Consider the following 20,183-nt stretch of genomic DNA (forward strand, 5'->3'; position numbering starts at 1 on the left):
CAAAGAACCAGCTCTTAGTTTCACTGATCTTTTCTGTTATTTAGTCTCTATTTCATTTATTTCTGGTGTGATCTTTATTATTTCCTTTCTTCTCCTAACTTTAAGCTTTATTTGTTGTTCTTTTCTTTGTTGCTTTGGGTGTGAAGTTAGATTGTTTACTTGGGATTTTTCTTGTTTCTTGAGGTCTTGAGGCATGTATAGTTATGAACTTACCAGCAGAAACACTTTTGCCGCATCCCATAGATTTTGGTATATCATATTTCTGTTTACATTTGTCTTTAGATAATTTTTTATTTCTCCTTTGATTTTTTCAATGACTTATTGGTTGTTTAGTAGCATGTTGTTTAACTGCTATGTTTTTGTGGTTTTGCTAGTTTTCTTCTTTATACCATTGTGATTGGAAAAGATGCTTGATGATTTAAATTTTTGAGTTTATTGAGACTTGTTTTGTGGTTTAATATGTGAGCTCTCCTGAACAATGTTCCATATGTACTTGAGAAGAATGTGCATTCTGTTGCTTTTGGATGGAATGTTACATTATATTTATTAAGCCCATCTGGTTTCATGTGTTGTTTAAGGCTGATGTTTCTGTATTGATTTCCTCTCTGGATGATCTGTCCATTGACATAAGTGGGGTGTTATACAGTCCCCTATTATTATTACATTGCTGTCAGTTTCTCCCTTTAGGCTTGTCAGCATTTGTTTTATATATTTTGGTGCTCATAGGTTGGATGCATATATACTTATAAATATTACATATTCTTGCTGGGTTGACCCCTTTATAATTATGTGGTGCTCTTTGTCTTATATTACAGTATTTGTTCTAAAGTCTGTTTTGTCAGATAAGAGTTTTGCTACACCAGTTTTCATTTCTATTAGCCTGGAATGTCTTTCTCCATCCCTTCACTTTCAGTCTGTGTGTGTCCCTAATTCTGTAGTTAGTCTTTTTTTTTAAATCCATTCAACCACTCTGTCTTTTGATTGGAAAATGTAGTCTTTTTACATTTAAAGTAATTAATTATCGATAGGTATACATGTATTGCCATTTTGTTTATTGTTTTCAGGTTGTTTTTGTAGTTCTTCTTTGTTCCTTCTTCTCTTGCCCTCCTTCCTTGTGATTGATAATGAATTTCTTTAGTATTGGGCATGGATTCCTTTCTTTTTATTTTCTGGCTTTTCTGTAGTTCCTCTATTCCTTTCTTTTTTCTCTCTTTCACTGTGGTTTGATGGCTTTCTATAGTATTATGTTTAGATTTTTTTCTCATTTTTTTTCGTGTGTTCTGTGGTTACGATGAGGTTCACATATAGCATCCTTTGTATATAATGGTTGGTTTTAAGTTGATAGGAACTTAAATTTGAACACAGTAGAAAAATTTATATTTTTAATCCCCCCTACACATTTTGTATTTTGATGTCACATTTTTATATTTTTATGCATCCCTTAACTAATTATTATAGTTTGGGTACTTTTACCACTACTGTCTTTTAACTTTCCTACTTGCTTTATAAATGATTGATCCACTGTCTTTTGTATGTATTTACCTGTTCCAGTGAGATTTTTACTTTCATATATTTTCTTGTTATTAATTAGTGTCATTTCTTTTCAGCTTTATTAAAGAAGTCCTTTTAACATTTCTTGTAGGTCCAGTTTAATGGTGATGAACTCTTTTTTTGCTGTTGTGTTTATCTGGAAAACTCTTGATCTCCCCTTCAATTCTGAATGATAACTGTGCTGAGTAGACAATTTTTTGGTTGGAAAATGTTTCCTTTCAGCACTTTGAATATGTCATGCCACTTTCTTACTCCAGCAAAGTTTCTGCTGAAAAATCTGAAAGCCTTATAGGCTTTCCCTTGTACTTAACAAGTTGTTTTCTTTTGCTGCTTTTGAGATTCTATCTTTAACTACCCCTCTCCACCCCCCAGTCATTGAAAGGGAAACTTTATTGAGGCCCCAGGGCCTTGGGGCTCAGGCAGGAGGCTACCATGTGAGCAAAGGAAGAGCCAGTGGAAGGGCCTTATTTTACCTTCTTCTTGGGGTGCAGGTTGTTGGTGTGGCCACCCTGCTTGTGGCAATTGACAGCACAGGGGTGTAGGTGAGCATAACACTGGAAGCAGATCATCTTGTCACAGTTACATTTCTGGGCCAGCTGGCAGAGGAAGGGCTCAGTGATGCCACCCTGCAGGTGAAGCACCAAGTACAAGGTGTATTCTTTCTGGATATTATAGTCTGAGAGAGTGTGGTTATCCTCCAGCTATTTGCTCCCCAAAGTCAGATGCTGCTGGTTAGGCAGGATGCCCTCCTTGTCTTTGATTTTGGCTTTGATATTCTCAGTCATGTCACTGGGCTCATCCTCGAGGGTGGTGGTCTTGCCTGTCAGGGTCTTCATAAAGATCTGTATCTCTGAGTCCACAAGGCCACCACCCCTGAGCCACTTGGCCACTTCATTGAAGAGAAGTGCTTGGTGTGGATCTCTTTGGGTTCATCTCTTTTGGAACCCTCTGGGCTTCCTTGATCCGAAATTTTGTTGCCTTCCTCAAATTAGGGAGGTTTTCAGCCATTCTGTTTTCAAATAAGTTTTCTGGCCCTTTCTCTCTTTTCTCCTTCTGGGTACCCTCTAATGCAAATGTTATTCCACTTGATGTTGTCACAAAGGTCCCTTAAGGTATCTTCTCTTAAAAAAATTCTTTTTCTTTTTGCTGCACTGTCTAGGTGAATTAGATTGTTTGATATTTCAGCTTGCTGATCTGTTCTGCTTTATCCAGTGTGCTGTTGAACCCCTCTAGCTTATATTTCAGTTCAGGTATTATTCTTCAGCTCTCTGACTTCTGCTTGATATTTTCTTATATTTTTCTGTCTCCTTTGAAGTTCTCACTGTGTTCATCCATTCTTCTCCCAAGTTCATTGATGAATATTACTTTGAACTCTTTATCAGATGGATCAATTATCTCTGTTTTATTAAGGTCTTTTAGTGAGGCTTTTTCTTGTTCTCTGATTTGGAGCATATTCCTCTATTCCTCTATCTCCTCATTTGCCTCTCTGTATTTGTTTCTACGTATTAGGTAAAATAGCTACCTCTCCCATCCCAGAAAGAGTGCCCTTGTAGGGGTGCCTGGGTGGCTCAGATGGTTAAGCATCTGCCTTCGGCTCGGGTCATGATCCCAGGGTCCTGGGATTGAGCCCCGCATCGAGCTCCCTGCTTGGCGGGGAGCCTGCTTCTCCCTCTGCTGTTCCCCCTGCTTGTGCTCTCTTGCTCTCTCTGTCAAATAAATAAATAAAATCTTAAAAAAAAAAAAAGTGTGCCCTTGTATAGGAGATGTCTCATGGAGCTCAGAGACAATATCCCCCCTGGCCACTTGCACCAGGAACTCAGGGGGCACTCCCCTGTATGAGTTCCATGTGCCCGCCTGCTGTGGTGGGGCCATGGCTATGGCACAGGAGTGTGTGGGGATGTTGTGCAGCCTTAGCTGTATTGTGCCGCTGTGGCACTGGGGTGGGCAGGGTTCTTTCCTGGCCTGGCTGTGGTATGGAGGTGGGCAGGGCACTCAGCAGTGGGCACCCTCCATTGCCAACAGGCTCAAGGAAGAGTTCCAAAATGGTGCCTTCCAGCACTGGCACCAGCAAATTAGAATTAAGACTTCACAAATGACCTCTACCAATGTCTGTGTCCCTGCAGAGTCCTAACCAAGTTCCTGCCTCTCTGGCAGACTCTTCGAGATCAGTAAGTTGGTCTCCTTCACATATGGTCTGGCAGTATTCAAACTGGTGTCTTTGTACCAGGTCCCAGAGTGAGGGAGTCTCTTGTCAGGCCCTTTATGAGCATGTTCTCTGTTCCCTAGTTTTCCTACATATGATCCCCATTGGTTTTCATAGGCATTTTGGGGGCTCATCTCTCCTGTGCAGCATCTAAGGGTTGGCTGCCTGATGTGGAGCACACACCCCTGACTTCTTTGGGAGAAGTTCTGTATCTGTGAGATTCCTCCCAATTATGCATCACCACTCCTGGGCTTAGTTGCTGGTTTGTTTTGTATTGTTTTGGCAACGCTGTGTCTCTTCTCCTACCTGTGTTAGCACTACTCTTTTATCCTTTGTTGTGGAGGCTCTGTTCATCTGGTTATCAGGTCTTTTTTCAGAGGAGATTATTTCATATGTAACTGTAAATTTGTTGTGACGATGGGAAGAAGTGAGATTGGGATCTTGCTATGCCACCATATTGAGCCCCTCCCTTCTGTAAGTAATTCTTTAAGGGACAGCTTTGCTGAAGATTGGATTTTCTCTCTCTTGAAATCATTTGAAAGGCTAATGAGTAAGACTAAACCGTAAAACGTAACTTTTCCAGATATCTGGAACACTGGGGACATATTTGAGTAGGGGGTGATCTTGGATATTGAAAACAAATAAGTGAAAAGTACTTTGAGGAGAAAAGCTGATGTGTTTCTGGGAAGCACAAAATGTTCTACATACACATTAGCAGTGTGAAAAATACCTACTATAAATCCAGCTTGTATGGGTGCTTGATTTTTTTTTAATCTGAGAGAAGAGAAATAATTATGTTTGCCTTCTAAATTACTGCAGAGCAGGGATTCTTAATCTAGGATCTATAGATGAGCTTTAGAGGAATCTTGGCCATCCTGAAATTGTATGCAAAAATGATGGTGTGGGCGTGCATACCGCATAGACACTCCCCATGCATTTATCTGGAAAGGGGGGCCATTTATTTTCATTGAATTCTCGAGTGGATTTATGAACCAGAAAAACAGAGATGGGGCCAGAACTTTTTGCCAATCCTAAATGACACATGTGCGTTTTTCAGAAGGAAACATATATATGGACCATTCATGTGATTGCAGTCCTCTGCATTCTGTTTCCTCTCACCAACCCCAGCCTTTTCTCTTTATTAGAGCGTTGACCTAAGAGGGCATCTTTTGCTCTTTTACTTATGTTTATAATGAATGCTGAGCCAATCAGTCTTTTCTTTGACTGCATTTTTTTTTTTTTTAATCTGTTTTTAGTCTTGAGCAGCTAGAAAGGAAGCATTAAGGACACAATGCATTTCAGTTCCATTTCATATGCGGGAGCCTTCCACATCAGAAGGAAGCTGGACAGATTTTATGGAATGTACTGCAGTAATTAATCTTCATTAGGACTGTTGCCATGGCCTTGTAAATTAAAATTTATGATAAGAGGGAAGGTCTCTGGCACAACATATTTGAATACCAGAGTGCCTATCCTTAAGGATAGATACAGAGATTTCTGAGAATTTTCTTTAATGGTCCCAGCTTACTTATTATTAGTTTAAAATTCTTTAGGAAAAAATCCAGGCTACATTTCTTGATATGAATGTGGAAGGAGAGCTTTATACAAAAGGGGCACAAACTTGGACACTCAGGTGCTGACTCTTAGTAGCTTTCCACACATGATTCAGCAGCATGTTATAAAAAGAAACTCGAGAGTTTCTGTGTAAGTGAATACTCACTGTTTCCCATCTCAGTCCTCAGCTTTCTTCTAGCTATATTATTAGTCAGCAGTTTCACCTGATTTCTTTCCTTTGCATTCCAAAAAAGAGAGAAAAGAGCAAGAATTTGAAAAGCTGCACATACACTATAGCAAAGGGAGTGTGCTTTCTTCAGTCTGCACTGTCCTGGCTTTTGTTAGGTTTCTAAAAGGGCTTGTGCATTGATGTTGATCCTCTGTTTTATGATGTAACACACATGAATGTGCACACCCCTAATTGCACGTGGATAAATGCAGCTGCTACAGAGGTTAAGAGCTCGAAGACGAGCAAGCCATCATGATGTTTTCTGGCTGCAGTCTCTTTTCTAGTGTCAGGCTTACAGAATCCCCAGGGACTTTGGCTGCCATTTTATCACTTAATAATTGGAACTGCTTGCCCCAGTGTCCTTGGAAGTTTGGTGCTCACTCCACTACATTGTGTTTCTGCCAAAACTGCATACACCAGGGAAGAAGTTGACAGGATTCCCCAGCACATCTTTTTCTTCTGTGGTGCCTTGGCCACAATCATAACAGACTACGCTTGGAACATTCTTGAGGCTTGGAGTAGTGGTTCTGACTACAGCATCCTTGTAGCCCAGGGAGTATGGTTTCCAGGTTACAGAGGACGTTCTGATCTCTTTTTATTGGAGTTAATTCACACACCATTTATTTAAAGTATACTGTTTAACAACGAGCGGTCTTCCTATTCATGGCAGGTACTAATGATTATGTTCTTTTTCTTGTAATGTTTCATTTGTCCTGTCCCTCCCCCTTGTGTAAGTCTGGCTAAAGCTTCCTAAGGGTCAGACAGAATTTTTAAAAAATCAAGTGGTGTAAGACCTAGTAGTTTCCTTTACATGGAAAAATATCATATCAGTGAATTAGCCTCTCTCCTTTTGCCTTTCTGTTTTTTTCAAAGATTTATGTATTTGAGAGAGAGAGCGTGCAAGTGGGGGGAGGGGGAGAGGGAGAGAGAGAATCTCAAGCAGACTCCCTGCTGAGAGGGGAGTCCAACACGGGCCTTGATCTCATGACCCATGAGATCACTACCTGAGCCAAAATCAAGAGTCGGAAGCCCAGCCAGCTGAGCCACCCAGGTGCCCTTGCCTTTCTGTTTTAATATGTAGGAATTTAAACAGTGTCTGCTCCTGGTAGGAGGGTCTTAGAGGCATCTGTATCTCAAAAATAGTTGCTCCAGCAGGTGTTAAATAAGAATTACATGAAGTTCTATGGATTAAGAGACTGAATGCCTTACCCACATACACAACTGCATATAAATTTGGGGAATATTGATCTGTGTGCCATATAATCATAAACTTTGCAACACGGGGAGAAGTAGGAATTTTGTGAAACTAAGTCTGTATTAGAACAAAGGCAAGCTACTTAGCCTTGTGGGAAAACTGGCTTTTGGAGTCAGACCTGAATTTGAATCTGCCTTCCTTTTTATAAGTTTTGGACCATGGACAAGTTACTTAATCTCTGTGACCCTCAGTTTTCTTCACCAGTCAAATGAAGATAATTTTTACCTTGCAAGATTTGTGAAAATCTAATAAAGGTAAAAAGAAAGAGTATGATATATAATAGGATCATTAAGGTATGATAATCTTTTTAATCACTAAGAGCAGAACTCTGATAGGAATTTTTAAATGGGTATATGTATTTACAAGAATAGAATTTAATATTCTCTGGGATATCTACTTTCCATTTTCATCTTCATCAAAATCATTCATGATGACGTGGCAGGCCTTATATTCAAAACAGTCTGCAAAAATGTCCTACAGACTTTATTGAAATGATGAATGATGTAGTGAAGAAAATGTCAAAATATCATGTAATGTATTCTGCTCAACATCTGGGTAGAGAGTCCGTATTACCAAACTGGAGTGTGGGAAAATGCCCTTATCTGTCTGTTCTCCCCTTTTGGCATCCCCATTATTTAGGCATTCACTAAACTGAAGGTTGAACTGTGTGCCTGGCATAGAGCTGTAAAGAAGAGACTGGATCCCAGCCTCTCACAAAATACCACCCCCCCCCCCCCCCCCCCCCCCCCCCCCCCCCCCCGCCCAGAGGAGACAGACCATAAAGAAGTAAACAAAAAAAAAGAAAAGGATCTTTAATAAGGGCCATGAAAGCGATCACTGTAGGATAAGGAGAGAGGCTCTGGGTGAGTTGACTTTATATGAGGTGGTTAGGAAAACTCTTGTGAGGGGAAAACCTGAAGAATTACTGAACGCCTTCTCTTTAAGTAATGAAGGAGTAATCATCCTAACATTCTGACAGTTAACAGAATTTGAGTATTTATTCTAATAGCATAGTCGTGGCTATACACTTATACATACTCCTGCCAGAGGAGAGTCCTGGGGTCTTCCTCATGCCATCGTCCTTCACCTGTGTGTCTGTCCTGACTCTGATGCTAGGTGGTTTTGTGGAAGGTGATGAGGGTAAGAAACAGCTGCTGTCCTAGTCCACAAAGTGGCAGTTCATTGGAAAGGATGTATGGCAGCCTGAGGTGTTATGAGAACAGGAGAGAGAATGCGTGATGATCTAAGTATTCCTACTGAAGACTGGGAAGTTACTTCGGGTTATGAGTTAAAGCAGCATGTTTTTCTTTGGGGTAAGAAGAGAAAACTCTAATAATTTAAGTTATGGTGGTGGTATATTAACTCTTGAACTAGGCAAATATTTTTATGAATAGACTTTATTTTTTTTTAACAATTTTAGTTTTTATAGTAAAATTTAGTGAAAAGTAGAGTTTCCCTGTGTACCCCAACTCTGCGCCACAGCCTTTTCTTTTAACATTTTATTACTGTTTGTTACCGTCAGGGAACCTGTATTCACACATCATTGTCACCCAAAGTTTATAGTTTACTTTTGAGATTCATTCTTTATCTTGTACATTCTGTGAGTTCTCACAAATACATAATGATGTGTATCTACCTTTATAGTATCATACAGAATAGTTCCAGTGCCCTGAAAATCCCCTGTGCTCTACCTGGTCATTGCTTCTTCCTTTTCCTCCCCATCCTTTCTTCTTGCTGCCACCCAAACCCTGGCAACCATTGGTATTTTTCATATATCCATAGTTTTGCTTCTAGAATGTGGTGTAGGTGGAATGATATAGTATTGTGGCCTTTGTGGGTGGCTTCTTCTACTTAGTGATCCGCATTCAAATTTCCTCCATGTCTTTCCATGGCCTGATGAAAATAGTTCATTGTATGGATGTGCTACAGTTTAGTTATCCATTCATCTGTTGAAAGACATCTTGGTTGTTTCCAAGTTTTGGCGATTATGAATAAAGCTGCTATAAACATTCATGTACAGGTTTTTTTATGGACATAGTTTTCAACTTCTTTGGGTAAATACCAATGAGTACAATTGTTAGATCACATGGTAAGAATGTGTTCAGTTTTGTAAGAAACTGCCAGATCATCTTCCAAAGTATATATACCATTTCGCATGCCCACCAGTAATGAATAAGTGTTTCTGTTGCTCCACACCCTCACCAGCATTTGGTGTTGTTGGTGCTTTTAGATTTTAGCCATTCTGTAAGAATTTTTATAAGGAAAGCTTTTTTTTTTTTTTTTTTTTTTAACTTGTAGAACACAGTAGAGCCTGACAATCAGATGGTTTGTTTTTAAGATTTTGGAAATACATAGAGAGTGAAATCCTATTTCCCCAAATGTGAAATTCTAACTTAACAGAGCCCTTCCTTATGAATGGGGCTGCCCTTTGAGGAACTGTATTCCCAACCTCTCAAAGCTTAAGGTTTCCTGTTTTATATAAGACAAATAATGATAGACTTAATTTTAATAAAAGCAGCAAAGACTGCTGTTGCTGAGAATCTTCACCTACCAGAGCACCCAGAAGTCTGTCTCCTTACATAACTTCTCTGCCTTGGATTCTTACCCCACCAAGGCCCAGACCTCCCCAACATCCCTTCCTGACTGTCCCAGCTCCCTGGCGGTTCTTTCTTTGGGCAGTTCCACATTACTGGGACATAAGCTGAGCAGCCAAAACCTGGGTTGTGGTGGTCACTGTTGTTCAGTAGCCTTACGTGTTTGATGGGTTTCAGGGATTAGCCTTCACTTCATCTACCATTTAGACCCCCCCCCTTTTTTTTTTCCAATGAAAAACTGTTTTGTACCTTAACAGTAGACTTAAAACTATTTGGAACTCAAGGCATTTTAAATTAAAATGCTTTCACCTTACATGATATATATAATATATATATAACCAAGTAGCATTAAAAAGAAAAAATACTTCCCACTGTGGGGAGTTGGAGAAGGTAAATTAACTCTTACAGTGTATTTGCTATGCATGTATCACTTGTTTATCACTAGTTTCCATGAGGTAGATAGTAATCACATTTTAGAAATTAGAGAATTGACACTTCATGAAGTTAAGCTATTTTCCCAAGTTTTGGGCAGTTGCTAGCATTCCAGTCAGGTCTGACCCCAACATCCCTTTCTTTCCTCCATACCAAAATTTTTGTAGAGCCATATTTAATAATAGTAGTTGAGTCACTGTTAAGTAACTGGTTTTAAAAAGTAACCACTTCAACATGAAACATGTTGGGGGACAAAGGAGATACTCTTTACCTTATGAGATATATAGATATTCTAGAGAAGTTACATGTATTATTGCAAAGAAAATAAAGATTACTTGTTTGTTGAATTGAAATGCCAGGTTATGCTCTTTCTGTAATGTTGAAGTATTACCTCATTTCTTATTCTGAGTTTGAGGTTATTGGGTGCTTCTTGTGCTAGTGTTATTTTCCTTCTGCTTAAATGTTTTAATTTTCACTGTGGCTTTGATCTGTCGGATTTCTTTGGAATTAATGATGCATTCTTTGAAAAAAGAAAAGTACCGGTTTAAACGTCAACTTACATACTGGCTTACAAAGAAGGTAAGAGTGTGTTTTAATTAGGGATTGTTCTTTCTGACCAACCGTATATGTTACAGAGTAGGCCAATCAGATATTTAGCAGTACAGAAGCTCAGCCCACTGGCTTTATTCATCATTTAAGAAACATTTATTGAGCCCTGGGATACTAGGGCAGTGTGGCTACAAAGACAAAGTTTTTGTCCTCAAGGAACTTGCAGTTTAATGGGGGAAGCAGATAAGTAGTCGATCTCATTTTCAGATGTTATAATGGAACAATGCATAGTGCTTAGGGGCCCTCTCAGAGGGCACTTAACTCAGATGGAGATGGCCTGGAAAAGCTTCCCAGAGTCGAGTCAGGCGAAGGAGGGGATGGAAGGCCAAAGCCTAAATTAAGGCAGTTACTTAGGTTCTGGGAAAACTTTAGATGGATTTCAGAGAGATTAGTACAGAATTGATCAATTAAAGTAAGGTTGTGAAGGAGAAGGTGCCTCAATAATGACGTCCAGGCCTTTATTAAAAGGGTGTCACTGTTCACTCAGAAGGGAAATGTAGGAGGAACAGATTTGGGGAAAACATGCTCTAGTTAGTGCATGTTGAGATTGGGGTGCCCGTGAAGATGGAGGCAGAGATAGCCAGGAGCTGGTTGAATATGCAGATCCGGGGGTCAGGAAGAAACTCTGAGCTAAAGATGCATATCTTTAAAGTCATTAGCATTATGGAAGAGAGTTGAAATACTGAACTGCTTGAGAATATGCAGAATGAAGATAGAAAATGAGAATAGTAGAGGGCTAAGGATGGAACCTGGAAATGCGGACATTGAAGTAATGGACAAAGGAAGAAGAAGCTGAGAAGATACACTCTGAGGGAGGCAGAAGCTGACCTTTACTGAAAATTTAGATAATTGTCCATTACATTTCATCCTGTGTATATAATTTTGAAAAACATGTGCAAAGCCAAAATTTGGGATCCCACGAACTTAAATGCTATTCATAATAGAGGATCGATCAAACAGGAGCTTGTACACCCACAGACTGGACTGAATGCTCTGGAGGTGCTCCCATGAATAGTGGAGCTCTGTTGGAAGTGGAACCCGAAGCAAAGTCTGTTTAAACATTGCCTACTTCACTGCAGTAGGGTCCTTCTCGGAAATTTGCACAACCCCAGCAAGGTCATGATTTCTGCCATTCAGATGAGTGGACACTCACTGATGATTTCTTTATTCAGTCCATCTTCAGGGATGAAGACAAACAGCCCCAGACCTCAAAAGCTAACAGTTTAGTAGGCACAGGGCAGAGATCTACACAAAATCCCTATGATTCATTTCAGAATGAGTGCTTTGGGAGAGGCACAAACATTGCATAAAGTGGGGTCAAAGGTGGAATCTTTGAGGAGGAGATGACAAAAGTGGGTTTTGAAGGATATGGAGGATATAGATAGTTGTAAAGCAGTAAAGGGGAGTCCCAAATGGAGGCAAAATTAGTTGAGAGCCTAGAGCATGTTCAGGACTAAAAACTAGTCTGAAAGAACAAGGGGTGTATTAAAGGAGGGGATATAATGCAGAATAGGGTACAAAGGCAGGCCTACACCAGGTTATGAGAAACTTAAAGATTATACTAAGTAATAGTAGAAGGCAGTCACTGAAATGTTGAAGAATTATAAGAGCCAAGATATGCTTCCCAAAGAATCTTCCTTTAAGCACATGTAGGGTTGGTTGGTGGGAATAGGGTGAATGTTATGTGGGAGACATTAAGGTTTAATGTATGATATTTCAATAAGAATCTAGATTTAGGGGCGCCTGGGTGGCTCAGTTGGTTAAGTGACTGCCTTCGGCTCAGGTCATGATCCTGGAGTCCCGGGATCGAGTCCCGCATCGGGCTCCCTGCTCGGCGGGGAGCCTGCTTCTCCCTCTGACCCTTCTCCCTCTCATGCTCTCTATCATTCTCTCTCTCTCTCAATAACAAATAAATAAAAATCTTTAAAACAAAAAAGAATCTAGATTTAGAAGACTTTTTAACTTTTTCTTTAATTCTTGGGGAATAGTGAGCATGGAAACCATTATTGAATGGCTTTCTTAGAAGCCCAATATGTAAAACTAAAAAGTGAAACTACCCAAACTCTGAGAAATTTCTGCCTGTGGCCCATGGAGCCAGTTGTTGAGTCTAGAACAGCGACTTTGCAACATTTTGATCATCACAGAGAACTTTTGCTTTCACCCCTAATGGTCCCTGTGTTTTGAAAGATTTTTGTCTTTCAGGAAAGTTAATAAAAAGTTAATGTTTTGCATTTGTTTTATTAACAAAGACAATTTCCAGTCCACTCAAGTGTCTGAAGTGTCAAGTGTTTACAAAGCTGAGTTAATAAAATTCCAGCCAAACCAAAGAAATACCAGAACTTAGTCTGGGGCACACAGTTGCAGGTATTTTGAAATGCTGAAAGTAACCCATGACCCATCTCTTCTGACAAAAGAAATCTCACTGTTCCCCTTACTTCTGTGGATCCAGGAATCCAAGTTGAAGCTTATATGGCACACCTACTTTCATGCTTCTGAGCTTTGTGGAATTACAAAGAATAATTGTAATTTTTCTTTGTCCAGAACTACTTTTCCCTTCAAATTTAACTTTCTTTTTTTATTGCAAAGAGTAATACAAGCTTGTTACAGAAAAATCAGAAGATATATATACCAGCAAAAAGAACATCTAAAAAAATCTTCCAAATCTTTTTCTCTGCAAACATGCATACAAGCCTTTCTTAAAGATGGACTCTAGCTCTGTATTGGTTTTGTAACTGTTTTCCTGCAACATTGTTTTTAATAGCTACATAGTGTTTCATTTCTAATTTTATAACTCATTTAACAAATGAATCCCTTATGATCGGACGTTTGGGTTTTCAGCTTTCTGAAATTACGAACAGTTTTGCCTTGAGTATCCTGTAACTAAATCTTTATACACACCCTTAATTATTTCTTTGGGATAAATTCTCAGAAGAGAGATTGCTGGGTAAGCATACTTGAAAGACTTTCAGAAGGTGCTACCAAAGTGCCCTCCAGAAAGTTTAGTAGTAATTTATACTCCCACCCAGGAGTTTACATTCTAAGTAGGAGTTAAGTTGCGTACAGGTGAAAAAGAAATCACTTTAGTGTTAGGAAGTAGCAATGCTAAGTGCAAAATGACTAATGAACAATTAGAGCTGTCGGCTTTCAGAGGAAAGAGCTCACTTTTAACAGGGAGTTCAGGTACCTTTAATGGAGGGTGAGAATCGGAGAGGGGTGAGCAGGAGGGAGGCGCTGCATTGACAAAGGGCACAGGTGGGACACACAAGAGGGATCTCTGATCTAAACAAGTAAGGGCCGTGTTTGAGGAGAGGAAGAGGGACCAGGAGGAAGGCTGGTTGACTTAGCAGGTTGACTCCAGTGTTCCTCCCTCTTTGGTTTCTCACGGGCTGTACTCTTACTCTGGGTGACGAGGCAGCTGCAAGTACCTGAAAAGTTAAAATGTTGAAACCAGGAAATGAAACCTCCTGAAAAACCTGTTCACTTTCTGGAAGAGTTTTGGGTTTGGGGTTCACAAAATTTAGAAAGTAAGAAAGTTCTATTCCATTGAAAATTCAATTAGTAATGTATTTATTAAGATGTTAAAATTGAATTCACATTTCAGTGTTAAATCCTTTTTTCTTCTTAATGATGAATAAATTGGTTCACACATTTACTTTGGGTATTGTGACGAGCTTTTGTGTAATCATTTTCACGAACATTTCAAAGCCATTGAAGTAACATTTCCCTGTTACTCTCGGTTCGTATTACGTATTACAACATGATAATTTTCTTTGTGTTTTGTTGTAGGATTAGTGCTTTAAATGACACACCAGACGTTACTAATTAAATCTCTTTATTAGTTGGATTATTGAAAGATAAGTAGTTCTGAATTCTTTTGCTTTGGTGGTTTTGTTTTTACAGCAGCAGTGGGTGTTTAGTGCCCTGAGCCATACTTCTACTTTTTAAGCTGTGTTTTATCCACCCGTATTTTTTACTGTTACAATGTTGAGCAGTAAGATGGTCCTTTTTGACAGTTCATAGATTTGAAGAATATGGAGATAGTTTGACACTTTATGTCCCATAGAAATCCTGAAATAAAAATAAAATACAGAACTCAGGCCCGGACTCTCGGCCCTGTTGTGTAGGCCACCATGTAATTCTCAGTTCATACTGTGAGCCACCTTACGTCCTTCAGTTCAGTGGAGTAAACTTATTTCATGAAGAAAACTCACAGGTGTTACTGCCATTTCCCACCTGTATTGTGGTTCTTTCTTCCAGCAGACCTATTTCCAGAATGTTCCACCATCTACTAATGCTGTGCTACCGTGGGGCAGCTAATAGAACTCTTGATTGAGAGGTACATGAGCCCCTTTCAGCAGTTGCAGAAAACAACTGAAGAACCAAGAAACTAGAACTCATTGTTATATACATTAGACTGTTAACAAATCCTAAAGAAGTCCCGGGTTTTAATTAGATCCAGGAACCTCCTGTTGAACATTAGCTATATATAGGGTCAGAACCCTTCTACCTGATTCATCAGGATATAAGTAAAACAGAGGTTTCTAGTGCCACACCTTTCCCCCCACCTTTATTGAGATATAATTGATATATAACATTGTGTGAGTGTAAGGTGTACACCATGTTATTTATACACTTACAGATTGCAAAATGATTTCCACCCTAGTATTATTAGCTTATACCTCCATAGCATGACATAATTAGGTTTGTGTGTGTGTGATGAGAACATTAACCATTTATTATCTTAGCAACTTTCAAGTATCTAATACAATATTGTTAACTAGAATCACCATGCTGTACATTAGATCCCCAGAACTGGAACTTTGCACCCTTTGAGCAACATCTCCCCATTGCCCCTACCCCCCAGCTCCTGGTAACTATTCCAGTCTCTGATTCCTGAGTTTGCCTTTTTTAGATTCCATATATAAGTGGTATCATTACAGATTTCATCTTTCTTTGTCGGCTTATTTCACTTAACATGATGCCCTCAAGGTCCATCCATTTGGTTGCAAATGTTCTCATGGTTGAGTAATATTTCGCTGTGTATGTATAATACACTGTATCATCTGTCCACCCATCTGAACTGAACACTTAGGTTGTGTCCATTTCTTGCCTGTTGTGAATAACATTGCAATGAACGTGAGAATGTAGACTTGTCTTCAAGATGTTGTTTTCATTTCCTTTGGATATATATACCCAGAACGGGGATTGGTGGATCATTTGGTGGTTCTGTTTTTAATATTTTTAGGAACCTCCATGCTGGTTTCCATAGAGACTATACTGATGGCATTCCCACTAACAGTGCACAAATACTCCCTTTCTGCTTCCTCACCAACACTTGTTATCTCCTGTCTTTTTGATGACAGCCATTCTACCAGATATGAGATAACTGAGCACCTATTGGTCATGTGTATGTCTTTTTTGGAAAAATGTCCATCCACTTTCCTCTGCCTATTTTTTTAATCAGATTATTTGTGGGGGTTTTTTTGTTTTTTTGCTATTGAGTTATATAAGTTCCTATATATTTTGGATATTAACCTTTTATCATGTATATGACTTGTAATATTTTCTCCATTTTGTAGGTTGCTTTTCATTTTTTTCTTTGGTTTCTTTTACTGTGCAGAAGCTTTCTAGTGTGATGTAGTCTTATTTACTTTTGCTTTTGGTGTCATATCCAAAAAATTATTGTCAGGACCAGTGTCATGGAGCTTTATCCCTATGTTTTCTTCTAGGAGTTTTATGGTTTGGAGTCATCTGTTTAAGTCTTTAATCCATTTTGTGTTAATTTTTGTGGAAGGGATCCAGTTTCATTCTTCTAAATGTGGTTATCCAGTTTTCACACCCTTTTATTGAAAGAGAGACCATTCTTTCTCCATTGAGTATTCTGTTCCCTTGTCAAATATTAATTGACCATATGTGCAAAGGTTTATTTCTGGGCTCTCTATTCTGTTCTGTTGGTGTATGTATCTGTTTCTATATCAGTACCATACTACTGTTTTTTGATCACTGTAGCTTTGTAGTATAGCTTGAAATTAGGATGTGTGATGCCTCTGGATTTGTTCTTTCTTAGGATTGCGTTGGCTTTTTGAAATCTAGTGATTTTATATGAATTTAGGATTTTTTTTTCTATTTCATGAAAAATGCCATTGGAATTTTCATAGAGATTTCATTGAATCCAGAGATGGTTTGGGGTAGTATGGGCCTTTTAATAATATTAATTCTTCTAATCTATGAATTATGGGATATCTTTCCATTTATTTGTCTTATTCAATTTCTTTCATCAAAATTTTACAGTTTTCAGTATACCAATAATTCACTTCCTTGATTAAACTTACTCCCAAGTTTGGTTTTGATGTTGTTGTGCATGGGATGCTTTTTAAAAATTTCTTTTTCAGATAACTTGCTGCTAGTGTAAAGAAATGCTATTGATTTTTGTATGTTGATTTTTGTATCATGCAACTTTACCTACCTTATTTATTAGTTGTAACAGTTTTTTTGGTGGAATGTTCAGGATTTTCTATATATAAAGTCATATCATTTTGCTGGGACTTCTAGTATGTTGAATAGGAATAATGAGAGTGGGTATCTTTTAGTTTTTCCTGATCTTAGAGAAAAAGCTTTCAACCTGTAACTATCGAATATAATGTTACCTGTGGCTTGTCATATATGGTTTTTATTATGTTGAGGTACATTCCCTCTTTACCTAATTTTTTGAGAGTTTTTATCAAGAAAGGATGTTGAATTTTGTCAAATGCTTTTTCTGCATCTATTAAGATGATTATATGATTTTTATTTTTCATTTTATTAATTTGGTATATCATGTTTATTGATTTGGGTATGTTGAACCATCCTTGCATCCCAGGGATGAATCCCAACTTAATCATGATGTGTGATCCTTTTAATATGCTGTTGAGTTTGGCTTGCTAATATCTTGTTGATAATTTTTGCATCTGTATTTATCAGGAATATTGACCTGTAGTTTTCTTTTCTTGTTAGTATTTTTATCTAGCTTTGACATTGGGTCAGTACAGTCCTTGTAAAACGTGTTTGGGAATATTCTCTCCTCTTCAGTGTTTTAGAAGAGTTTGAGAAGGAATGGCGTTAATTCTTTTTTAAATGTTTAGTAGAATTCACTAGGGAAACCGTTTCTCTGCTTCTGGACTTTCTTGGGAGGATTTTGATTACTGATTCAATCTCCTAATTCATTATTGGTCTGTTCAGACTTGCTGTTTTTTCATGATTCAGTGTTGTTAGGTTGCTGTTTCTAGGAATTCATTCATTTCTTCTAGGTTATTCAAATGGTTGGTGTATAATTAATCCATCGTGGTCTCATGATCTTTTATATTTTCATGGTATCAGTTGTTAGGTCTGCTTTCTCATTTCTGACATTGAGTCTGATTTCTTTTTTCTTGACTGAGTCTAGCTAAATGTCAGTTTTGTTAATCTTTAGAAAAAACTAGTTCTTGGTTTTGTTGGGGGTTTTTTCTTTTGTTTTTTTGGTCTCTTATTTTCTGATCTTTGCATTTCATTGCTTCTGCTAACTTTGGACTTCATTTGTTCTTTTTTTAGTTCCTTGAGGTGTAAAGTTAGGCTGTTTATTTGAGATCTTCCTTGTTTCTTAATGTAGGCTTTTAACACTATAAATTTCCCACTTAGAAATGCTTTTGCTTTGCATCTCACAGATTTTGATATTTTGTGTTTCCATTTCCAGAGATTTAAAAAAAATTTTTTTTTAATTTCTTCTTTGACCCAGTGGTTGTTCAGGACTATGTTATTTAATTTTTACATATTTGTGAATTTTTCAGTTTTATTCTTGTAATTGATTTCCAGCTTGATACACTAGCAATATGATTTTAGTCTTCTTAAAATTTTCTGAGAGTTGTTTTGTGACCTATCATGATCTGTCCTGCAGATTGTTTCATGTATGCTTGAGAAAAACATGTATTCTTTTGCTGTTGGGTGGAATTGTTAAGTCCATTTGGTCTAAAGTATAGTTCAATTTTAACATTTCCTTATTAATTTTTTTTTGTCTGGATAATCTAGCCATTTGTTGAAAGCAGGTTACTGAAATACTCTCTTCTTGTATTGTTGTCTATTTCTCCCTTCAGATTTGTTAGTATTTGCTAAATATATTGTGGTGCTCCAGTGTTGGGTGTATATACATACTTATGATTATTATGTTCTCTTAGTGAATTGACTTCTTTATCATCATGTAATGATCTTTTTCATCTTTTGATTTTGGCTTATGGTATATTTTGTCTGATAGAAGTAAGCAGCTACCCCTGCTCTCTTTTGGTTTCCACTTGCATGGAATATCCTTTTCCAGCCCTTTATTGTGGGACTGTGTGTCCTTAAAGAAGAAGTGAGTTTCTTGTAGGCAGTATATAGTTGGGTCTTATCCATCCAACCACTCTATGCCCTTTGATTGGAGAATTTAATTCATTTTAATTTAGAATAATTATTGATAGGTAAAGACTTAGTAGTGTTATCTCTTTTCTGGCTGTTTTGTTGTCCCTTGTTTTTTTCTTCCTCTCTTGCTGCCTTCCTTTTTGAATTGATTTCCTACAGAGATATGCTCTGATTCCCTTATCTTGATCTTTTGTGGATCTGCTGTAGGTTTTTACTTTGGGGTTACAATGAAGCTTACATAAACCATCTTATACATGTAACAGTCTGTTTTATGCTAATAAAGGCTTATTTCAATTGTATACAGAAACTCTATCCTTTTATTTCCCTCTTCTTACGTTTCGGGTGTCACAATTTACCTCTTTTTATATACTGTGTATTCATTAACCAGTTTTGTAGCTATAGTTATTTTTAACTACTGCTGGATCCCACAGCTCCCACAGAAGCATTTTTGTCCCTGGGTGGATGCCACAGGTTGTTGGGAGGGGACACGAACGAGGGATGTCTTCTTCAGCCATGTTGCTGACCTCACTCTGTAGTACCTCACCATTTGGAGGAGGCCTTTTCTGAAGAGACCACATTGTGACCGTATTTTGCTTTCTTGCTTTCCTTATGTTTCCCAGATTACATTTTCCCCTTTTGGGTGAATTACCTAGAGAATATCTATATTATTGTTTAATAATTAATTTGTTACACAAATTACTACGTATTTGCTGTGGAAAGTAGGATAAAATACCTTTCTAGAATTTGAACTGGTCCACAAAGCAGCAGAGCTGCTAATTATGAAAATATTTGGGTTACATGAATTTCCCATCTTCCTTTTATTATCTGAACCAGCTATTTCCTGCAGGGAATATAATGTTCAAGAGCACATTAACAAAATGCATTAGTAAAGCCCACTAATTAGGCTGTTTCTGATGAGCGGCCCTGAGATGCACTTGAAGTACAGGCAGGGCAAAAATCAGTATTACCCTGTACCAAATCAACCATGTACCTAGTCTAGTACTGCACAGGACTGGCAATACTCAAGAAGATTAAGACTCAATACTTTTTTTTTAAGGCCCGTTTCCACTAAGAACTGCTGTCTTTGCTAACTGAATTCCCATCATGGGGAACTCTTTCTAAAGATGTTCATCTCTCTCAGCACCCTTTCAAAATGCAGTTGTTTGTGGCTTTAAATAACCTTATAGTGCTGTCTAGTTTGTCTTTCTTCCAATGGTGAGAGAGAATGGCTGCTGAGTCAGAGCATTGGGCATTTCTGGAGGGGAAATGGGAAATTATTTATGACTTTGCATCAAGCTGGTCGTAAGTAGATATGCTGATTAAGCACATTCACTCATATCTAGGCGTGCT

At 38.2% G+C, this 20,183-nt stretch overlaps 1 protein-coding gene and 1 pseudogene across 2 annotated transcripts in view; one reads left to right on the forward strand and one right to left on the reverse strand.

The window, feature by feature from the left end:
• DDX10 (DEAD-box helicase 10) overlaps nucleotides 1-20,183 on the forward strand; it is a 329,406-nt gene that overhangs the window by 245,101 nt on the left and 64,122 nt on the right. The window lies entirely within an intron of this gene.
• Nucleotides 1,984-6,020, reverse strand: LOC118013465 (annotated as a pseudogene).

Source organism: Mirounga leonina, unplaced genomic scaffold, assembly GCF_011800145.1.
Source record: "Mirounga leonina isolate KUSES-001 unplaced genomic scaffold, KU_Mleo_1.0 Mir_153, whole genome shotgun sequence".
NCBI classification, from domain to species: Eukaryota; Metazoa; Chordata; class Mammalia; order Carnivora; family Phocidae; genus Mirounga; species Mirounga leonina.